The sequence below is a fragment of the Mytilus edulis genome, chromosome 5 (genome assembly GCF_963676685.1).
Source record: "Mytilus edulis chromosome 5, xbMytEdul2.2, whole genome shotgun sequence".
In the NCBI taxonomy this organism is placed as follows: Eukaryota; Metazoa; Mollusca; class Bivalvia; order Mytilida; family Mytilidae; genus Mytilus; species Mytilus edulis.
Genome location: NC_092348.1, coordinates 96,844,405 through 96,866,255, shown reverse-complemented (window position 1 = coordinate 96,866,255; position 21,851 = coordinate 96,844,405). Strand labels below are relative to the sequence as shown.

At 32.6% G+C, this 21,851-nt stretch overlaps 1 protein-coding gene across 1 annotated transcript in view; it reads left to right on the top strand.

The window, feature by feature from the left end:
• Nucleotides 1-21,851, top strand: part of LOC139524910 (irregular chiasm C-roughest protein-like) — a 98,820-nt gene that overhangs the window by 12,694 nt on the left and 64,275 nt on the right. Inside the window, exon 2 of the mRNA XM_071320076.1 lies at nucleotides 473-604. The gene's annotated coding sequence lies outside the window, so the exon portion shown is untranslated. The remainder of the gene's footprint in view (nucleotides 1-472; nucleotides 605-21,851) is intronic.

The window sequence follows — 21,851 nt, the reverse complement described above, 5'->3', positions numbered from 1 at the left end:
TATTTTACCATTCACATCATTATAATTTGGAGAAATAAACTACTTGTTATTGAGTGACCCTTAAAACTATATATTTGTTATTGAAGGAATTTAATGAAGCAATGAAGCAGGAATCGTAATACTTGTCAAAGGGAGGCGGGACTTTGTGGTTGACTGCTCCCTAATATTGAAGCATCTTACCTGGTGAAAATAATAATTTTAGACTTTCATTTCTGAATACAATAGTTAAACAGAGAGTTGTTCTAAAGAACTTTGTTTTTATCAATAAAGACAAACTTCAGAGCTAAAATGTTGCTTATATAAATATAAATGCGTTATATTGAAGTGACTTTATTCCGTTAGTTTACATATACAGTTTTCATTGATATAGAGTTGTATCAGAGCCTTGCTTGCATTGGATTATTTAAAAAGCTGATTTTGAATGAAAAGTTGTAAAATTTTGGTGTTTAAAAGAAAATTTGAATTTTAACAGGTAACCATTGTGTATCATCATATGATGTCAAAGTGAACAGATTTATAGGAAAGGACATTAATTCATTGAGGAGGATACAATAGAGAAAAGTGTGAAGTAACCATACAGGATATAGGACAGGACAATAACAAGGTAAACTCATATGTGTAACATTCTAAATCTTGTGGACAATAATGCAGGGTCTTGCAAAGCTAGTTTAGTGCTAATCTTTAGCAGTTGCATAGGTCAAACAAAGCAATTATTTATCTAACAAACTGCCTACTGCATTTAAAATTTTAAAGCTGCATGCTAATTTTTAAGGATAACACAATTGCCTATAATATTAGACTGCAAAACAAAGTGGCCACACAGAATACACTTAATTGGAACAAACAAGCATACTTTAACAAACATCTCTGGACAACCCAGGGTCCAGATAGCTGTACTTGGTACCAGCAACATGTCGTTGAACAGAGTTGAAAGCACAATAATTTAAAGTCGTATTTTGAAATATTTTATATGAATAAAACAGGTTTTTTCTCAACATCGAAAAAATAAAAATCGCATTTAAGTCTAAAATGACAAAATTGCAATAATAAATGCACGCAATAATTTCTGAATTTACAGTTGTTTATTCATATGATTTGCACCAGGTGACTTTGGCTCTATTTATGATTTAATTACTTTCCTAAATAGTTTAAAATTGAAAATATAAATTATATCAAATTTGCAGATAAACCTTTTCAGTCAATGATCTTAAACGAATGTGTTTGAAAAATTCTTGTGTAATTCTAAGGGAAGATGCTTAAAACTTGATGCAATTTTTACGTGATGGATAGTTTGAAATCAACATGTTTTTAAAAGACTTTGGCCAAACACTTAAAAAAGCAGTTAAGTTTAAAGTTATTTAACTTTGAAATTCAACCTACATGTTGTTTACCTATATGCGGACAAATCATGACAAATATCTTCTAGCATTTGTATTTCTGTTGTGAATCTTGCTTTTTTACAATTTTTCATAATGTTATATGGCAATTATACTTATTATTTAGTTATGTTTCCAATTTTCAAACTAAAAGAGATTTTAAAGTAGACAGGTTTATTTGTGCATGGACAGCCTAAAAAATCACCTAAATGTGGAAAAAATGATGATTTGACATAGGAATTGCCATATTGGGATTTTTATTTAAGGGGCATATATAATCCGCTTGTAATGGCTGCTATCATGACAAGGCAAAATGGCCCCTATGCAAATTAGCAAAGTACCCCAAATTTTGCCATATGACATATCCAGTCACCATTCTGTGTGAATTAATAACATTAGTAAGATACTTATGTTCAGCCCACACTAATGTGTAAATAACGAAAATATCAGTAAAATACATATGTTCAGACCACACTAATGTGTAAATAACGAAAATATCAGTAAAATACATATGTTCAGACCACACTAATGTGTAAATAACGAAAATATCTGTAAGATACATATGTTCAGCCCACACTAATGTGTAAATAAGAAAAATATCTGTAAGATACATATGTTCAGACCACACTAATGTGTAAATAAGGAAAATATCAGTAAGATACATATGTTCAGACCACACTAATGTGTAAATAACGAAAATATCTGTAAGATACATATGTTCAGCCCACACTAATGTGTAAATAACGAAAATATCAGTAAGATACATATGTTCAGACCACACTATTAAATGTGCAAAGAAGGAAAATATCAGTAAGACTAAGATACATATGTTCAGACCACACTAATGTGTAAATAAGGAAAATATCAGTAAGATACATATGTTCAGCCCACACTAATGTGTAAATAACGAAGATATCTGTGAGATACATATCGTCATATGTTCAGCCACACATCTGTGAATACAGGGGATATTTGTTATATATGCTCACCCTACATTTCTGTCTATATACAGGAGATATTTGTGATATATGCTCAGCCCACACATTCGTGTTAATACAGGAGATATATGTATTATGTATGCTCAGCCCACATTTCTTTCTATAAATAAAAGATATATGTATTATGTATGCCCAGCCCGTATTTCTGTCCATATACAGGAGATATTTGTGATATATGCTCAGCCCACACATTCGTGTTAATACAGGAGATATATGTATTATGTATGCTCAGCCCACATTTCTTTCTATACACAGGAGATATTTGTGATATATGCTCAGCCCACACATTCGTGTTAATACAGGAGATATATGTATTATGTATGCTCAGCCCACATTTCTTTCTATACACAGGAGATATTTGTGATATATGCTCAGCCCACACATTCGTGTTAATACAGGAGATATATGTATTATGTATGCTCAGCCCACATTTCTTTCTATAAATAGAAGATATATGTATTATGTATGCCCAGCCCGTATTTCTGTCCATATACAGGAGATATTTGTGATATATGCTCAGCCCACACATTCGTGTTTATACAGGAGATATATGTATTATGTATGCTCAGCCCACATTTCTTTCTATAAATAGGAGATATATGTATTATGTATGCTCAGCCCACATTTCTGTCCATATACAGGAGATATTTGTGATATAAGCTCAGCCCACACATTCGTGTTAATACAGGAGATATATGTATTATGTATGCTCAGCCCACAATTTCTTTCTATAAATAAAAGATATATGTATTATGTATGCCCAGCCCGTATTTCTGTCCATATACAGGAGATATTTGTGATATATGCTCAGCCCACACATTCGTGTTAATACAGGAGATATATGTATTATGTATGCTCAGCCCACATTTCTTTCTATACACAGGAGATATTTGTGATATATGCTCAGCCCACACATTTGTGTTAAAATAAAGGAGATATATGTATTATGTATGCTCAGCCCACATTTCTTTCTATACACAGGAGATATTTGTGATATATGCTCAGCCCACACATTCGTGTTAATACAGGAGATATATGTATTATGTATGCTCAGCCCACATTTCTTTCTATAAATAGAAGATATATGTATTATGTATGCCCAGCCCGTATTTCTGTCCATATACAGGAGATATTTGTGATATATGCTCAGCCCACACATTCGTGTTAATACAGGAGATATATGTATTATGTATGCTCAGCCCACATTTCTTTCTATACACAGGAGATATTTGTGATATATGCTCAGCCCACACATCCGTGTTAATACAGGAGATATATGTATTATGTATGCTCAGCCCACATTTCTTTCTATACACAGGAGTTATAAGCCCACTCTTTCTTTTGTAAATACAGGAGTTTCCATGTGATATATGCTCAGTCAATTTTAGTGAATATTGATATATATGTTATGAGATTGCAAATCAATTTTTTGTACCGTTTTATCTGATTTCTAGTATTCTATTATTAAGTTAATATTTAATCTAATTCCAGTTCAAACTATGCAATAACTCAAGTTTTTGGTCCTTTAATTTGTTTCCCGTTCTTTGCTTTGAAATTTAATAACATGATGTTTACTCTGCATCACATCTCAATAGAGAATTTTCCCCTTAATAATTGGTATAATAAGGTTACTCTTTTTAAGTTTCCTGTCTCTGTGGATTGCAATTCGGATGGTTGATAAAGTACGTAGATTGCTTATGATGCAAGTGTCAAGATTGATTTTAGTTTATTGGTAATTTTATAACACCAAATTAAATTTAAAATTTCCTCCTGCTTTGATTTTACAGTTACAGCGCTACATGTATTAAACAGAATTGATCGACATATTATAAAGTTTAGGCAATTATTGAATAAATTTAATTATTAATTTTCTGGTATAATTGGTTTAAACTCATGAGATTAAATGACATAGAAATTCCGATAATTATGCAAGCTAATTTTTGTACAATTTACCATTTTTTTTACATTTTGTTGAGATTAGATCTATAGGTGTTTTGTTCAGCAGGTTAAATAATTTAACTTAATGTATTTCTATCTGATGACTTATTCCACAGTTTAGTTGGCAGGTTGCTAGTTCTCTATAGAATTTATTTAGGGAAAGGTCCTGGCTTTGGCTATGACTTAAGGAAGGGTCCTAGCTTTAAATATTACTTCAGGAAGTGTCTTAGCTTTGGTTTTTATTTGGGAAGGGTCCTAGCTTTGGCTGTTATTTTGGGAAGGGTCCTTAAGCTTTGACTGTTACTCAGGGAAGGGTCCTAGCTTTGACTATTACTCAGGGAAGGGTCCTAGCTTTGACTATTACTCAGGGAAGGGTCCTAGCTTTGGTTATTACTCAGGGAAGGGTCCTAGCTTTGGTTATTACTTAGGGAAGGGTCCTAGCTTTGGCTTTTATTTGGGAAGGGTCCTAGCTTTGGCTTTTATTTTGGAAGGGTCCTAGCTTTGGCTTTTATTTCGGAATGGTCCTAGCTTTGAATATTACTCAGAAAAGGGTCTTAGGTGTTGCTATTACTTAGGGAGTGGTCCTACCTTTTACTATTATTAAGGGAAAGGGTCCTTTTTTATGTATTACTTAGGGAAGGGTCTAAGCTTTAGCTATTATTTAGGGAAGGGTCTCAAATTTAGCTTTTATTTAGGGAAGGGTCTAAGCTTTAGCTATTATTTAGGGAAGGGTCTAAGCTTTGGCTATTATTTAGGGAAGGGTCTCAGCTTTAGCTATTATTTAGGGAAGGGTCTCAGCTTTAGCTATTATTTAGGGAAGGGTCTAAGCTTTAGCTATTATTTAGGGAAGGGTCTAAGCTTTAGCTATTATTTAGGGAAGGGTCTAAGCTTTAGCTATTATTTAGGGAAGGGTCTCAGCTTTAGCTATTATTTATGGAAGAGTCTAAGCTTTAGCTATTATTTAGGGAAGGGTCTAAGCTTTAGCTTTTATTTAGGGAAGGGTCTCAAATTTAGCTTTTATTTAGGGAAGAGTCTAAGCTTCAGCTATTATTTAGGGAAGGGTCTCAGCTTTACCTATTATTTAGGGAAGGGTCTAAGCTTTAGCTATTATTTAGGGAAGGGTCTCAAATTTAGCTATTATTTAGGGAAGGGTCTCAAATTTAGCTATTATTTAGGGAAGGGTTTCAAATTTAGCTATCATTTAGGGAAGGGTTTCAAATTTAGCTATTATTTAGGGACTGTTACTTAGGAAAAGGTCCTAGCTTGCCTAGTATAGACAACATTTTGTAAGGAAAGTCATGTTACCAAGTTTCCTCTCTGTGCTTAGATGTAGAAGGGGAGATAATTTGAATAATGCAGGCAGTATTGGATAGGCTCTTTGTTTTGTTGAGTGTGTATTGTGATTTTGTGTCATTAATACACCATTATCCTCTCTTTTCCTTGGTTAATCTGGAAACTTGAAGATGAAGGATTAGGTTCCATACAACTGGATTTTTACTGTATTAAAGTAGATAAAGTCACATTCTAACTTTCATAACACCCTTACAACAAAGTTAGCATACAGCTTGCAGACCTGCCAACTTCAACACATATTGATACTGTTGACTTGACACTTGAAACCCTCCATTATATAATCTGAATACCTCAAGATAGATTTCCATTGGAGTTAAAGTGGTATTAAAACCTATAATCACTCACTCAAACTCATAGTTTGTTAGATAAAAAGCTTGTATGACATGTTAAGAGATGCACTTAAGTCCTCTTGTGCTAAAAGTCCCCCATCATGACTTTTTGTGCCTATGCAACAGGTATACACATTGGTTGAATGATGTATCCATAGTAACTAAGTACTGTTTAAATGTTGTAAATTAAGAAACTTTCTAAATTTTATTTTATACTGAAATTATTCTTTTAAAAATTCATATACTGAGGTTAAATATACTATTCCAGGGACAACCAAGAAGATATATATGTCCAGTGTTTTAATATACTTTTTCTCAAAATAAACTGTAAAACAACTTATTTTCACCCAAATTTTATTTAGCATGTTTAGTGTCTGACCCTTTTTTTTTTATTTTAGATGCAAGTTTTACATGTTTTCAACTATTTACATTGGCTTTATTTTTCCACTCTCAAAATAGTACAAAATAAATTTGTTTTTTTTCATCTTGTACATGTACAAAGATGAATATTTTAAGTAAACCGTAATCAATCAATCACTGAAGCAATGTGGACTTTTCTAAAACAAATATTTTAATGATGGCATAAAATACAGAATCTGTCCGCCTTCTGAAATGAAGTTTTAAGAGATGTTATTTTAATTAGTTTATCTGACTGCATGTTGCCCTGTATACAGTAACATTAGAAGAAGATTTTACATAAAGTCTCCATTATTCCATGTTATATATATGATATCACAATGATTATATAACACTGGCTCTGACAATCAACTGTTTAATGAGTTTTATATGTATATGTTACATCTAATGTGATTTACTGTCCTATAGAGGAATCTATGACAGTTTACTTACTGTCATCTGCTCTTATAAGATTTTACTTCTTTTTTTTTAAATTTTTCTCCTCACCTGAAATTTTCTCCTTTCTGTCCTGAAAGGAATCAGGTAGCAAGTTATGTTACTCCTTCATCCAGGACAGTATAGGACTAAGATGAACTTATAGATTATCTATGATTCAGAAAACAAGAGGCAGTTTCTCTGATTCTGAAAACAAGAGGCTGCTAGTTTCTCTTTAAAAGGCAATAGAGAATTGCAAAATATACAAAGGGAACAAGCAACAGGGAAATTGAACATTTAGTTCAAAAAATTCCCACACCCTCCACCTGAATATCATATGGTCATCCCCAGATTGAGTACACTTATGTATTGTGTTTGACCACACCCTCCACCTGAATATCATATGGTCATCCCCAGATTGAGTACACTTATGTATTGTGTTTGACCACACCCTCCACCAGAATATCATATGGTCATCCCCAGATTGAGTACACTTATATATTGTGTTTGACCACACCCTCCACCAGAATATCATATGGTCATCCCCAGATTGAGTACACTTATGTATTGTGTTTGACCACACCCTCCACCTGAATATCATATGGTCATCCCCAGATTGAGTACACTTATGTATTGTGTTTGACCACACCCTTCACCTGAATATCATATGGTCATCCCCAGATTGAGTACACTTATGTATTGTGTTTGACCACACCCTCCACCTGAATATCATATGGTCATCCCCAGATTGAGTACACTTATGTATTGTGTTTGACCACCCCCTCCACCTGAATATCATATGGTCATCCCCAGATTGAGTACACTTATGTATTGTGTTTGACCACACCCTCCACCTGAATATCATACGGTCATCCCCAGATTGAGTACACTTATGTATTGTGTTTGACCACACCCTCCACCTGAATATCATATGGTCATCCCCAGATTGAGTACACTTATGTATTGTGTTTGACCACACCCTCCACCTGAATATCATATGGTCATCCCCAGATTGAGTACACTTATGTATTGTGTTTGACCACCCCCTCCACCTGAATATCATATGGTCCTCCCCAGATTGAGTACACTTATGTATTGTGTTTGACCACACCCTCCACCTGAATATCATAAGGTCCTCCCCAGATTGAGTACACTTATGTATTGTGTTTGACCACACCCTCCACCTGAATATCATATGGTCATCCCCAGATTGAGTACACTTATGTATTGTGTTTGACCACACCCTTCACCTGGATATCATATGGTCATCCCCAGATTGAGTACACTTATGTATTGTGTTTGACCACCCCCGCCACCTGAATATAATATGGTCATCCCCAGATTGAGTACACTTATGTATCTTGTTTGATTTTTACCTGTTTTTTTCTTGGACATCTGTAATTCTATAATGCTTTAGAGTCAACAGCTTATTTCAGGTCGGAAAAGTCAGCTGATATTTATTGTATGAACTAATGGCTATAAAATTGCTGATAATGTTTTAAGTGGGACCATTCAAGAGTTATGCCCATAATAAGGAATTTTACAGATACTGTGATATTAATCTTCTCTGTATGGAAGTTGAGAAAAAACAGGGGTAGATAATCTCCAACTCTAGACTTGTATCCATAGAAACAATCTTCTAATTCATATACAAGAGTTTAATTTACTTTGGATTCACTTATTTTCTTGGTTACCAATTTTCGTGGACATATTCATGGATATTAAATTTCGTGGTTTTGCTGAAGTCTTCATATAAGCCTCAAGAAAATTTGTTATTAGTTGACCTTTTAATTTCGTGGTTCAACTGTACCAACGAAAGCAGCGAAAATAGGTATCCAACGAATAATAATGAATCCACAGAAAACACCACCATGCTTTGCAGTAGACAATATGAATCTTTGCATCATACTGTTTGTTTTGGGTCTATTTTAATAAGACCATTAAACAATTGTATGATATCAGCTGTTTTCCACTCCATGATACTTTACAGACAACAATCCACATTATGCAATCACGACCATTAAGATGCTGGGAGGTTGCAGGTACTAATCAATTTTAATTCTAACGTAACTCATCCTTAGAATGACAATAATAGTCCTGTGAAGTCACTTCATTTAAAACTAGTCAATACTACACAATAATTGTTTAATGATTTTTAAGGACATTATTGTTTCATCACATCGTGCTCTTTTCATTCTAACATGTAAATCAGACTTGATAATTGTTTTAAATTATCATGTTTTAAGCAAGAAGATCTTTTTTTTATCCATCCAGATTTGATTATATTGAAATTGCAGTTGTGTGGATGTTTTTACCTTAACTATTGGTTTAAATTTGAGAGATCTTGCTGGAGGCTTAATTATATTAAAGAGATTTGAGTTTTGCTGAAAAGTAGGATTTTGTTTCTAACTGAATCATCCTTAACAAGAGTAGATAATCAACAACATGAACAGAATTAAGGTAATTTGATAGACATAGGGGTGATAATATAATGAAGCAACCAATTTTAGTAAGCTGTGCATACCCGTAGCCAGGGGGGGTTTGGGGGGTTTGGACGAACCCCCCTTGAAACCAAATAAGCACTGTTAAAGTCAACATTCTGTTCAAATTGTGACTGTTAAAGTCGAGTTCATGAGTCCAAATAACCCATCCCCCATCCCCCCCCTTTGGAATTTCTTGGCTACGGGCCTGCTGTGGGTACTTTAACTTAAAGAAGATAATTGGAACAACAGCTTAACTTTCATCTTCAAAGATATGCATAACATTCAAGATAGCAGCAAATTAAAAAAAAGTGAGAAACATTAAATATTACAAAATTTTAACCTTTCAGAGAGAAACTAAAATTATTTTTGCTTGTTGATAAATCTTCATATGATTGAGATTGAAATCCAGCTTCAATAATAGAAATGAACTGTTGCATGGTTGAAGTCTTTTGGGTTTAATATAGATATCAAGATAGAAAGACGTGTCTCTATGTTAACATCTGTCAAAAAGAATTTCTATTGCCCTTTAGATGTCTTTTGGATTTACTGCAGATATCTAGATAAAATGATGTGTCTCTATGTTAACATCTTACAAAGAATGTCTGTTGCCCTATAGGTGTCTTTGTATTTACTACAGATATCAAGATAAAATGACATGTCTCTATGTTAACATCTTCCAAAAATGTCGAAGTATGTCCAGTGGACGATGTTTTGTCGATATTGTCAACATCGCAATGTCAACTTTATAGTGTTGTTATTGTGTTAACATTGTATCCTATCTTTATGTTCTATACCTTTGTGTTTACATTGTTCACATCGTATATTCGTGATGTTAACAATGTCGTGTCAACATCTGATGTTTATGTTGTATATCGACTCTATAACTTTCTGTTTACATCGTTGACATCATCTACATCGTGATGTTGACAATATCGTTTTACATTGTCAACATTGTATAGATGTTGTGAACCAAGTCTTTACTTTTGTGTTTACATCGTTCACATCATATACATCGTGATGTTGACAATATCGTTTTTACATTGTCAACATTGTATAAATGTTGTGAACCAAGTCTTAATCTTTGTGTTTACTTCATTCACATCGTATACATCGTGATGTTAACAATATCGTGTCAACATCATGTTTATGTTGAATATAGAGTTTATACCTTTCTGTTTACATCGTTCACATCGTTTACATCGTGATGTTGACAATATCGTTTTTACATCGTCAGCATCGTATAGATGTTGTGAACCAAGTCTTTACCTTTGTGTTTACATCATTCACATCGTATACATCGCAATGTTGACAATATCGTGTCAACATCGTTTTTATGTTGTATATCGACTCTATAACTTTCTGTTTACATCGTTAACATCGTTTACATTGTGATGTTGACAATATCGTTTATACATCATTTACATCGTCAACATCGTATAAATAGTGTTTACCTTGGTATTTACATCGTTCACATCGTATACATTGTGATGTTGAAATTATTAAAAAAAAGTTTTTTTATTCAATTATACAATAATTATTCAATAAAGTTTGTCGATTACATGTATACAGTTTGCATTTCATGGGTTTTTTTTATCAACAAATCTTTAAAATAAAAATTTGGGATGTTATAGCTCTAATTTGACACATAATAGTGTCAACATAGTTTATATGGCGATGAAAACAATGTAAACACAAAATCTTTTTAACATTGTATACATCACAATGTTTACGATGTCAACGATGTAAACAATATATAATAGTTAAGACAATGTCATTGATGTTGACACAACATCTTGTTAACATTTTACACATCGAGATGTTAACGATGTAAACAATATATAAGAGTTAAGACAATGTAAACGATGTTGACACAACATCAAGTTAACATTGTATACATCGCGATGTTAACAATATATAAGGGTTCAAACTATATATACGATGTTGACACAACATCGTGTTAACATTGTATACATTGCGATGTTAACGATGTCAACGATGTAAACAATATATAAGGGTTCAAACAATGTAAACAATGTTGACACAATATCGTGTTAACATTGTAGATATTGCGATGTCTACAATATTGATTAATCATCGTGCACTGGACATGAATGAAAATGTCTGTTGCCCTATAGATGTCTTTGGATTTATTACAGATATCAAGATAAAATGATGCATGTGTCTCTATGTTAACATCTTCCAAAAATGTCTGCTGCCCTATAGATGTCTTTTAGTTTCACTGCAGATATTTAGAAAGAGTGATGTGTGTCTTTATGTTGACACCTGTCAAAGAATATCTGTTGCCCTGGTAGATGTGTTTTTGTAACTTTGATTGTCTGGTTGTTGTCTCATTGCAGTAAACCTCATATCTTCCTTTATTAAAAACACTAAACATAGTCATACATCCTCATAATTGTTGAGGAAACATTCTATTTTACTCAGGAGATTTTTAGAACCAGTCTAGATACCAGCAATGGTATTTAGTTTTCAATATTTTGATGCTAAACATTATCGTTTAAGTACTAAATTGCACTTTAACATGACATTGTCTAATTCATGTGAGTGCTGTAAACTTTCTCTTGTTATTTGTTTGTTAGCACCACAATAGAACAGTTAGGAAAATAAAATTTGTTTAGGCAATCCACAAGTGGGTGTTTTTGTATTGTAACAATTACTTCCTATGGAAATAAAAGGTCTATATAAAATAGATAATAGATAAATTGATAAAAAAAGACGCAGAGGAAATATATTGCAGTTATTATAATGAAACATGTGTTTGTTTGAAGTCTACTGTTATGATCAATAACAATACTATTTGACAAGTACCATGCACTAAAATATGAGAAGTAAAAAGAGCCTATTAAACATCTTTTTATATACTGGCAAAAGTAAATTTTGTATTTCTGTTTAGACAATGTTGTTCTGTGCTTATTTGATTAGTTTTGGTCCATTAAAGTGGAAAATTAAGACTTGTTACTCAAGAAGAAAGAGCAATTATGTATCCAAACAAGTTATGAATATCTAATTCTAGTTTTAATTGAAAATCTATTATTTTTCCCCATAGAACTTAATTATCTGCAAACAATATCATTCAGATTTAAAAAATTAATGGCCTCTATTATGGCCTGTAGATAAGAATCATGACAGAGTTATTTGCCCTTATTTGTATCTTAAATGTTTTATGCCATAGGTTGAAGTATTGGCTTTACATAAGAGATAATCTTGATCTCAATCAACTATAAATTAATTAGGTTTTGTAATATTCTGAAATAACTGTTTAGGAAGAACAAAGATTTAACAGTAGATACTGAAAAACATTTATTATTATCAGATTTCAATTTTACAAAAAAAAATGTATTAAGAGGAAAGAAAATATCAAGAGGATAATAAAAAACACATTATACTAAAGATAAGTTCACAAAACCCTTCATAAAAGCCATATTAATGTAAAAGATAGAACTGCAGTCCACAAATTAAAACACTACACATAAAATAGCGCTCCAGGCACATGGGTCCAAGCAGAATAGAATGGGGATGTCTGTTCCCAAGTTGCTTATGAAGGGTATAAGTTTTTACCTACGGACATTTTGTTTTTCGGTCTGTGCATCCATTAGTTCATTAGTTTGTTTGTCCGTCTGTCCTGCTTCAGGTGGAAGTATTTGATCAAGGAAGTTTTTTGATGAAATCGAAGTCCAATCAACTTGAAATTAATTCCCTATGATATGCTCTTTCTAATTTTAATGCCAAATTTCACAATCCACTGAACATAGAAAATGATAGTGGGATTGAGGCATTCATGTACTATGGACACATTCTTCTTTGGACCTTAATCAATAAACGTATTTACACTTTTGGTATTTAGCTAAATCTTGCCTCCGAATGACCTTAGATCTACTCTGAATCACCTTTTGACGTCAAGCAACAATCACTTTCAAATTGTGACGTCAAATATTTTAAATTATGATGTCAAAGTTTACGGGAACCTGTGTGATTTTAAGTAATGGCGGACAAATTTGCATACAAGTGTAAATATGTCTATTAAAAAATATATTCCTAATTGCAACAAGTATACTTAGGGGTAACGGTAGTCTGTTATTTGATGGTCAAAAGATAACTTGTATTTTCTTTAAATGCTTTTAAAATAGGTTAATTAATATATCAATGTTTTTCAATAAGTTTTGTTAAGATGCAAAAGGATTTACTTAAGTAAAATTGTGTGTGGTGTGTAGAAGCATTCCATTGTGCATCAATACATGAGAGGAGCCTGACAGTTGTTCAATTGTCATTGTTTGTTGATGTGGTTAATAAGTATTTCTCGTTTCTTGTTTTTTTTATAGATTAGACTTGGTTTTCCTGTTTGAATTGTTTTACACTATTCATTTTGGGGTCCTTTATAGCTTGCTGTTCCGTGTGAGCCAAATCTCTGTGCTACACCATACTTTGCTTATAATTGTTTACTTTTTACACATTGTGACTTGGATGGAGAGTTGTCTATTATTGACGCTTCTACCACATCTTATTTATATTTGGGCCGAAAGATCTCATTTCAAATGAATTTTTCTTTCTAGTGAAGATCTGTATAAGTTTATATCTGAATGTCACCTGAAATAATGATCATGATTTCTGAGAATTGATAATGTTTAATTATGTTGTTTTTAATAGAACCAAAATTGAAAGGTATACTACAAAGATGTCTATATGAAGTTGAGATGAAAAATGCACAGAATATAAGCAGGGGAAAAAATCATCATCAAAGCAATGTGTAAATCATTTTCTAAATATATTTGTTTTAAGCTGTAAATGAAGCCATGTTTAGCATAAGCTGTAAATGAAGCCATGTTTAGCATATCAGCTGTAAATGAAGCCATGTTTAGCATAAGAGCTGTAAATGAAGCCATGTTTAGCATATCAGCTGTAAATGAAGCCATGTTTATCATATCAGCTGTAAATGAAGCCATGTTTAGCATAAGCTGTAAATGAAGCCATGTTTAGCATAAGCTGTAAATGAAGCCATGTTTAGCATATCAGCTGTAAATGAAGCCATGTTTAGCATAAGAGCTGTAAATGAAGCCATGTTTAGCATATCAGCTGTAAATGAAGCCATGTTTAGCATATCAGCTGTAAATGAAGCCATGTTTAGCATAAGCTGTAAATGAAGCCATGTTTAGCATAAGCTGTAAATGAAGCCATGTTTAGCATATCAGCTGTAAATGAAGCCATGTTTAGCATATTAGCTGTAAATGAAGCCATGTTTAGCATATCAGCTGTAAATGAAGCCATGTTTAGCATATCAGCTGTAAATGAAGCCATGTTTATCATAAGCTGTAAATGAAGCCATGTTTAGCATAAGCTGTAAATGAAGCCATGTTTAGCATAAGCTGTAAATGAAGCCATGTTTAGCATATTAGCTGTAAATGAAGCCATGTTTATCATATCAGCTGTAAATGAAGCCATGTTTAGCATATCAGCTGTAAATGAAGCCATGTTTAGCATAAGCTGTAAATGAAGCCATGTTTAGCATAAGCTGTAAATGAAGCCATGTTTAGCATATCAGCTGTAAATGAAGCCATGTTTAGCATATCAGCTGTAAATGAAGCCATGTTTAGCATATCAGCTGTAAATGAAGCCATGTTTAGCATATCAGCTGTAAATGAAGCCATGTTTAGCATATCAGCTGTAAATGAAGCCATGTTTAGCATAAGCTGTAAATGAAGCCATGTTTAGCATAAGCTGTAAATGAAGCCATGTTTAGCATATCAGCTGTAAATGAAGCCATGTTTAGCATATCAGCTGTAAATGAAGCCATGTTTAGCATATCAGCTGTAAATGAAGCCATGTTTAGCATATCAGCTGTAAATGAAGCCATGTTTAGCATATCAGCTGTAAATGAAGCCATGTTTAGCATATCAGCTGTAAATGAAGCCATGTTTAGCATATCAGCTGTAAATGAAGCCATGTTTAGCATATCAGCTGTAAATGAAGCCATGTTTAGCATATCAGCTGTAAATGAAGCCATGTTTAGCATATCAGCTGTAAATGAAGCCATGTTTAGTATAAGCTGTAAATGAAGCCATGTTTAGTATAAGCTGTAAATGAAGCCATGTTTAGCATAAGCTGTAAATGAAGCCATGTTTAGCATAAGAGCTGTAAATGAAGCCATGTTTAGCATATCAGCTGTAAATGAAGCCATGTTTAGCATATCAGCTGTAAATGAAGCCATGTTTAGCATATCAGCTGTAAATGAAGCCATGTTTAGCATATCAGCTGTAAATGAAGCCATGTTTAGTATAAGCTGTAAATGAAGCCTTGTTTAGTATAAGCTGTAAATGAAGCCATGTTTAGCATAAGCTGTAAATGAAGCCATGTTTAGCATAAGAGCTGTAAATGAAGCCATGTTTAGCATATCAGCTGTAAATGAAGCCATGTTTAGCATATCAGCTGTAAATGAAGCCATGTTTAGCATATCAGCTGTAAATGAAGCCATGTTTAGTATAAGCTGTAAATGAAGCCATGTTTAGTATAAGCTGTAAATGAAGCCATGTTTAGCATAGCAGCTGTAAATGAAGCCATGTTTAGCATATCAGCTGTAAATGAAGCCATGTTTAGCATATCAGCTGTAAATGAAGCCATGTTTAGCATAAGCTGTAAATGAAGCCATGTTTAGCATAAGCTGTAAATGAAGCCATGTTTAGCATAAGCTGTAAATGAAGCCATGTTTAGCATATCAGCTGTAAATGAAGCCATGTTTAGCATAAGCTGTAAATGAAGCCATGTTTAGCATTAGCTGTAAATGAAGCCATGTTTAGCATTAGCTGTAAATGAAGCCATGTTTAGCATCAGCTGTAAATGAAGCCATGTTTAGCATAAGCTGTAAATGAAGCCATGTTTAGCATAAGCTGTAAATGAAGCCATGTTTAGCATATCAGCTGTAAATGAAGCCATGTTTAGCATAAGCTGTAAATGAAGCCATGTTTAGCATATCAGCTGTAAATGAAGCCATGTTTAGTGTAAGCTGTAAATGAAGCCATGTTTAGCATAAGAGCTGTAAATGAAGCCATGTTTAGCATATCAGCTGTAAATGAAGCCATGTTTAGCATAAGCTGTAAATGAAGCCATGTTTAGCATAAGAGCTGTAAATGAAGCCATGTTTAGCATATCAGCTGTAAATGAAGCCATGTTTAGTGTAAGCTGTACATACTATAGAATATGACTCATTAAATGGAGAAGTAATTTTTTCATCACTAGGCCCCATGGGATTCAGCTCACATCACTTTTATATAAACACAGTCTAGATGATAATAAACACAGATTCTTTTTACTTTTAACTATTCCCTCAAGTTTTCTGTGAAATTGTTTGATTCAGTCATGTCTTTTATAATTGACTTGTAGCCTTGTAAAGTTACGTTGAAAACATAAATGTACAACATTTTATTGCAGATTTTTTCAGCTAATATTACACTATTTGGGCAGATGGATTAATGAATGATACATTACTTTAATTATGCCCCTAGTGGCTCTCCATACTTTTAATAAACAGTTTCATACACAGAGCAAACTAAGTAGTCTGTGATTTATTTTGTGCTAATTTTGGAAGAAAATCAAAATAATTAAAGCATAAAATGTGTAATTTGGTAAATTGAGTGCCATCTGGTGGACGTTATTTTTGTTGACAGTGCCGATCGGTGAATTGATGATGACCAGGATAAGCTTTATAGATTGTTTATTACTGTTTTACACAACAGTCTCTATTGTAAATGGGATTTTTTTGCCATTTGATGGATTAATTACTGAAAAGCTGATTTTTTTATAACCTCTAAATAATTGAAATGGAGGTAATATGAAAGCTTTGGTGGTGAGCAGCAGACAACGGTAGCCATATAGTTTGGATGGTAATTAATTAAAAAAGTTAAAAATAGCAAATTCTATAATAAAAATAGCATGATATTGTCATACACCTGAAAAGGATTCGCTAACCATTCAAGTGCACCTGAGAATTCACCCAAACTGGGGGATCTTATTACACCAACTTTTATCTGAGCTCACAAGCTTTGATCAGAAATTTGCTGAAAGCATTTTGTATTAGAAAAAATTGTCTTAATCATAATTATACAACTTCCAACAAGAGATACATTAAAACTGCATGCAAATATTTATTAGAACTTTATTGATTTCTTGTTAATTATTACAGGTGTTAGTTCAATAAAAAGATAACTTGTACATAGAATATGAGGAGGGAAATATAAAGATTGAACCGAAATAAAACCACCCAAAGCTCGAGCTTGCACTGGGGGTGAAATAAAGTCTGTTGCTTTTAAGTATGTATTATTGTTTATATTAGTAATGAGGGTGGACTGGTGCTTTTAAGTATGTATTATTTTGTTTATAAGTAATGAGGGTGGACATTTTTATCAACATAAAACCCTATTGTTTAACCATATGTCGAAGATTAGTATCTAGAGATAAGGGGTAAAGCTTAATGTAGTTCAGAAAAACTTTAGCTCTTATAAAGAACCATCAAGATTTGGTGAGATATTGATTGAAATGAACTTCCGTCAATATGTCTTTGTTAATGTTAGGATGCTCGGTACAGTAGATTTGGGCGTGTTACTTCAATCGATGAACATCAATATAATCCAGTGAATAAAAACAAAGACCTAGTATTTTTAAAATAGAAGATTTTGTCACTATCAACCTATAATTGTACTTTGATATTATCATTTAAATCTTTGATAAATCTTTCCATTTCAATTTCCTTTTGATATTTGCAATTTCAAAATTTAAATTTGAAAGTTAACATAAATTTATTTGTAAATAAGGTTTTTATGTCATGGTCCTTGATTCAATGTCAAAAACTTTCTCATCTTGTTGACTTATTGAACATCTAAACAAATATGATTATTTACTTTTTTGCTGCTCAATATAATATTCTGGTACTTGTGTTCTGTTATCAAAATTACTTGAAATTTCACAAATTTTGAGTGAATAATTATTCTCTCAAATCTGAAACTTTTCGATTTTACAAGGTTATATCAGCTCTCATAAGATTCCTGTTACCAGTCATATAAAATTAAATTGTTATTCATGTTCAATATTTATGGGAAACCTATATTGACGAACTAAATAAAATTTTCGGTGTAAATAGCCAATTTCCGAGATAAATGGAAAAATTATTGACTTTTATCATGCCAATCTACCGCCTTATAATTCTGTTTCTCAGAAAATTAATACAAGTTTAGATAAGACACCCTGCGGTGTTTAAAACATGGGTAAACACTCTGAGAAATGGGAACCAGATCTAGACTTTCTGTTCCCTAAAGTATTCATACAAAGTCTCGCCATTTATAACCACATATAGTCAGGATATCTCAATCACTAATCGCTACAATAAACAAGGTTTCCGTGATCAACTAGAACTTCGGCAGTTCTAATTTCTTGAAATATTGATAATACAAATATTCTTTGTCAGGTAATTTGTAATTACTATTGATCCACTATTTAATTGCCTTTTCAAAATGATGTGGATCATTGTTTGTGGTGGTTGGACAGTTTTAGTGAGGTGATTGGACAGTTTCAGATCTCTTTTTTACTTATCAGATTTGTGAAATTGCACTTTATTTACAGGATATAATTCCCGTTCCCCGTCAGATTGTTCCCCGTTTCATTCCATCGGTGTTGGTCTGTGAACAAACATGGTAACTGAGTTATTAAAGATCTGTATTGATCTAAACATGGCAATACTAGATGAAGAATAAGGAGGTATTAAGTGAATTGCTTTTTATCATCAATGAAGGCAGTACCAATCTTAACCATTTTGTATTGAATTGTCACTTCTCAGCCTGCAGATATATTAAACTTTATTGAAAAAAACCCAGAAACGATTTAATTGGTTGGTTTCTGTGATAACTAAGTAAGAGAGAAGTTTGATAGATGAGATGTTGTCAGAGTTTTATTTTTTGGGTAAAATTCTGATTAAAATTTCAATAATTTGTATTGATACTAATGATAGACTACCATGTCAATATATTCCATTGAAGAAAAAGCACAGTCTATGTTACAAAACATTAACCAATTGAGTAATAGTATAGTAACTGTTATAAAGTTGTCATTGTATTTATTTGTCTGTTTGTCTGTCTGCTGATGACAGAATGGAGGTCAATTTTAAAGTTGACAAATTTCACTTTTGCCATTCAGGATGACCCCAGGATATGTAATTAGAACATAATGTTCTGTCATTTTGACAGCTTTTTACTTTTCATTCCAAAGGGGAATCTTTGATGATTAGACAAATTACTCTATCAGTTATTTATATGCCCCAGCAAAAAGATGTCCATTTTTGAATATTAGCTATAATTTGATACAGGAGGATGTGGTATGAGTGCCAATGAGACAATCTCCATCCAAGTAACAATTTATAAAAGTAAACTATTATAGGTCAAGGTACGGCCTTCAACACAGAACTTAGGCTCACACCAAACAGCAAGATATAAAGGGCCCCAAAAATTACCAGTGTAAAACTGTTTAAACAGGAAAACATACAGTCTAATCTATATAGAAATGATAAAAATATAATTTGTTTGTATAAGATAGACAATATTTTTTTATAAGAAGATGTGGTATGAGTGCCAATGAGACAACTCTTCATCCAAGTCACATGTAAAGAATATTGTTTATTCTTAAAAAACTATCTTTATAAACACTTGATTTTATAATGAATATAAATAGCTAGCCCATCTATATAGTAACATTTGTTTGGTATCTGTTATATTGTTGAAGTCAGAAACTCCAGTTTTGTGGAAGTGTGACTACAAAGAGTTTTGACTAAGTCTGTTTACTAGACCATTATATTACCAGGATAATAAACAGTTTGATATGAAGTGAACATAATAGGCACGATTTTGTATTTGCCATCATATTGTGTTATTATAGCTCTTGATTTGTAAATTTCCGTTTAACGAGGAACCACCATTTATTTGTGAATTGATAAAACAGTTTATTGATAAATTGTACGATTTTCAATGATTTACCAATCATAAGACATCCCATCAAATTACAAACAAATATCAACCTTGTAATCGGAAATGATTGATCAACTCTGGGATGTAATCCTTGGTTCGTCTTGTTTTAGATGAAGTCCTTAACAATTACACGTCTTGTGTAGAAGAATTGTAAAAGTAAACAGTCGTCCTCGACAACATCTGTTCCCAGATTAAACTCAATTTAGTAGTTACCTTTTTGTAAGGATTTATTTTATTTTCATTTTATTTACGTTTACTCTTGATTAATTTCCTTGGTAACAGTTGGTAAACCCTAACAATATTTCTACATATGATTCATAAATCTGTCACAAAATTATCATATTTTGCATTTAAATAATACAGAAATAAAGTTTAGTTGGAAGACATTTCTCTAGGTTAAGTAGAGGATTAAACCAGTAGTGCAGTAAAACATTATCTCAAAAGTGCAGAACACTTGCCGTGTTATAAACACTTGTTGTCACTTAACAATCAGTTCGTCTTAGTTTGTTGTGTCAGCTATTTTCCACAACAAATCAAAGAGGTTAACTGGATTTCTTTTAAAAAGTAAAGTTAAATAATCACTTGATTGTAGTTCTACAAAGTGTTTAATTTATATGAAATTGAGTTTAATTGAATATCAGTGGATAAATGAAGTATAATTTGTGAGTGAATTATTGAGGATTTGTCAAACTACTATTGATAAAGTTTGGAAAAGTTGTAAATCTGATCATTCAGCTTTGAAAATTTTGGATAAACAGACAAAAAGTTTTGAAATGTGTTTATTATCCCTTTGGCAACATTAAATACATTGCTGGTGGAAAACTTCTAATATAGAACTGCTGCTGTAAGGAAATTGTTGTCAAAGTTTTCTGTAATAATATGAAAACTTTTCCTGGAATTTATTGATTAAGAAGTTTAAGTGACATTTTGCACAGTGGATTTACAATCAGAAACAGCCGACGGAATACAGCAGGTAGTGTGTCCTTCTTATTGATTGTTTTCTGTGGTTATAATGTAAAGAAACAAAGAGTTTGTTCTTGTTGCACGCGACTGTACAATCATCATATTGCAGAATCTTGTTTCATGAGTTATTAATTATCTTACAAAATATATACTGAAGATATATGTGAGTTAAATATTTTGGATGAAATGATGAGTAGGTTGATTTTGACAGAACATTAGGTCTGAGATGTTGTAAAAGGTAACCTTCCATTCTTCCTTAACTGAGTGTGGTGCCGAGGTGTGGTGACTCACTAAACCCTTCATAATGAGCAACACCTAATAAGTCCAAATGATTATGAAGTCTTGAAAGGCAATGTGTTTTTTTCTGGGACGCTTTCCTACCACCAGAAAAAAATTAAAATAACCTTGCAAGACATTCTAATTATTTGGACTAATGAGCAACATGACAGGTGTCAACAATAGAACAGAAAATCTTACAACCTTCTGAGTCACCTATGATTGACAGGTGACAACAGTACAACAGGAAATCAAGATGCTGTAACCCTTACAACCCCCTGAGTCACCT